This window comes from Heterocephalus glaber, unplaced genomic scaffold (genome assembly GCF_053883595.1).
Source record: "Heterocephalus glaber isolate CG9 unplaced genomic scaffold, H.glaber_assembly_v1.0 deba00001613, whole genome shotgun sequence".
NCBI lineage: Eukaryota > Metazoa > Chordata > Mammalia > Rodentia > Bathyergidae > Heterocephalus > Heterocephalus glaber.
This window is the reverse complement of record NW_028258384.1, coordinates 6,518,598-6,521,893: the sequence shown is the minus strand read 5'-3', so window position 1 is coordinate 6,521,893 and position 3,296 is coordinate 6,518,598. Positions and strand designations below refer to the sequence as shown.

The 3,296-nt window shown below is 31.5% G+C and overlaps 1 non-coding gene across 1 annotated transcript; it reads right to left on the bottom strand.

Moving 5' to 3' along the window:
* Positions 1 to 264: 264 nt before the first annotated feature.
* LOC147822472 (U6 spliceosomal RNA) lies at positions 265 to 369 on the bottom strand. The gene has a single exon (XR_015445627.1). It is a non-coding gene; the product is annotated as a U6 spliceosomal RNA (small nuclear RNA).
* Positions 370 to 3,296: the final 2,927 nt, after the last annotated feature.

Genomic DNA, 3,296 nt, shown 5'->3' with positions numbered 1-3,296 from the left:
AAATTTGAGGAAATCAAGAATCAAAATAATAAAATGAAAGAAGTAGTACAAGTAAAAAACTAAACAAGAAAAAAAACTCCAAAGAATCAAAAAACACAGACAGATGAATAAACATGCAACAAACAAACAGAGGAAGAAAGAAAAAAAATTCAAACCAAAACAAAATAAAAACAAACAAACAAAAATGAAAACAATAAAATTCATCTGGGGCTCACAGTTCTGTTGTCAAGTTCTAGTCAGAGCCAAAACCTGTGCTGCCAAGTCAAACATATAGAATCCACCACAAATTTGTGTTTCATCCTTGCACAGAAGCCATGCTAATCTTCTCTTATTGATTCAATTTTAATATATGTGCTGCAAAGTGGGCCCAACCTTATTTACATTGAACCTTATTAGGAAATTTGATTTGGTTCCTGATAGATTCAGTTCATGACCATAATCCTGGAATGAATTAAGTTTATGAATGGAGGTACCAATGTACTCTGTTAGAGAATGAAGAGGACATGAGAAAATGCAAACATTTCCCCTGTTCTGGAATAGTCAGAACCAATATTTTCAAAATGGCTACCAATACTAATATATAGATTCAGTGCAGTTCCTGAGAACATAACATCAACATTCCTCTCACAGAACTAAAGAAAACAATTCTAAAATTCCTATGAACTAGAAGATACTCAGAATAGCAAAAGCAATATTGCACAACAGGCAAAAAACAGAAGGTATCACAAGTTATATTATGAAGCAATAGTTATAATAGTGGCATGATATTGGCAAAAACAGACATGGGGATCACTAGAACAATATAGAGGACACAGAAACATCCCCCAACACATTTAGCTATTTTATTTTCACCAAAGTAGCCAAAAACATATGTTGCAAGAAAGATAGCATATTCAACAAATGGTGCTGAAAAAATTGGCTATCTACATACTGAAGATTGAAGTTGAACTCATATCTCTTATCATGTACTTAACTAAAATCAATGTGTATCAAGGGTATAAACTCTAAAATAGCAGCAATGAACCCACTGGAAGATAAAATAAGTGAAACACTTGAAATCATAGATGAAGGCAAGTAGTTTCTGAACAGAACTCCAACTGCACAAGAAATAACAGTAAGAATCAACAAATAAGATTGTATCAAATTTAAAAACTTCTGCACAGCAAATAAAACAATCAGTACAGTGAATAGACAACCTACATAATGGGAAAAATTAACATCTATTCCTCAGATAGAGAACTAATATCTAGAATATATAAAGACCTCAAAAATTGGATCACTCAAAATAAAAGACCTAATTAAAAAATGATCAAGTTAAATTAATAGACACTTCTCAGAAAAAGCGTAAATAGGCAACAAACATATGAAAAATTACTCAACATCTTTTGCTGTTAGAGAAATGTAAATTAAAATAATGCTAAGATTTCATCTTACATCAGAAAGAATGGCAACCATCAAATAATTAAGTAAGAAAATATGGTATTACTCTAATGCATAGAAAGGATAAATTTGAGTCATTTGTAGGAAAATGGATGTATCTTGAGATTATAATGTTAAGAGAAGTAAATCAGATGCACAAGCTTAAATATCACATGGTTTCTTTTATAAAAAATCTCAAAATTTAACTAAAGTGCAAAATAAAAGATATAATAAGAATAAAGGAAGAAAAAATACTTACTGTAATTTAGCATTGACAATATATCTAAAAGTGTAACTTGATTTAAAACAATTGCCCTATGTATTTTATATGATTTTGGCCTATTAATATCTGGTTGTTGATCTGTAAATATGATAATTTACTTTATAAAAACTAAGTTAAATAAATGAATCAGATGCTGGCAAAATGAAAGCGGGATATAGGTGTGACTGCAATAAAAAAGGAACCCTCTAACATTGTTAGTGGGAATGTAAACTGCTACAGCCATTATGGAAATCAGTATGGAAATTTCTGATAGAACCTAAGTAGAAATTCCATTTGACTTAGCTATTTCCCTTCTAGGTATCTTACCAAAAGAGCTAGATATCATATTACAGTGATACATACATACAAATATTTATAACATCACAATTCATATTAGCTAAATTCTGGAAGTAGACTATATGTCTATCAACAGACATATAGGTTAAAAAAATGTGGTATCTATACACAATGGGATACTACTTGGCTATAAAGAAGGAAAAATTCAAGACATTTGCAGGAAAATGGGTACACCTGAAAAATATAATGCTAAGTGCAATAAATCAGACAGAAGCTTAAATACCATATGATATCTCTCATTTAAATAAGAGAAAATACAAATAAAGAGCAATATATAAGATTGATAGAATGAAACAGGGAGATAGAACTTTTGCAGATAGGAAGGGGTCCAGGAGATTGAGGTCAAGGGAAGGTGGAGAGGATGGTGAAATAAAAAGCTTTAAGATGTGTTAGCTAACTAAATACCCACAACAAACTTAAACTTTATTTTATACACATAAAATAATAATAGTATTAAAAGGGGATGTAGACATGAAGGAAGATAAGTGAGAAGGATTATGGGTATTAAGAAAGAATCAAGATGTGTTATGTACATGTACCTACTCCCCAAGATGAATACAAACTTCATGTACTGCAAAAATGTACTAAAAAATATGTTTTTTAATGGAGAGGAACAAGGGAGCTCATACTGTATCTCAGAGTAAATGTTCAATCTTGACTGCTCTAGACAAGGAATGCACATACTAAGGCTCAGAAAGGAAAATAAGTTGAGACTTACAGCTTCTTTCTTGTACAGTATTGAATTGTTCTCACGTTGTCATTGAGGGCATAGAAAGTCAATGAGCAGAGTACACCAGGTGTAACATCAATGGCAGATTGCTATGTCAGTCTGCTGTAGACAGGGTATCAGAGAATATACTATTGAATGGAGTTAAGTGGAGGTAGGAGTCACCAGTTATTCATAAATTGGGTTACATATGCACAAATAACCCAGAAATCTCCTCAGATATCTCCCTGAAAGCTAAATGTACTCTTTACATCCATATATGCAATTCAGTTCTGCATTTAAAATTTACACAGTAGTTATATTACTTTGCATATACAATAAATAAGGCTGATTATTTTCAAAGCATTATGAGTTAATCTGGTAACCAACCAGATGATGTGTCATACAATGCTAGATGTATTTCCTTCAATATCCATTATAACCCTACCATTAACACCACTATAACTACCATCATCTCAATTGCCAAAAAGAGATGATAGTCATACATCAATGTTATAGACATGTCACTATCTCAAACATATATCCTACCAT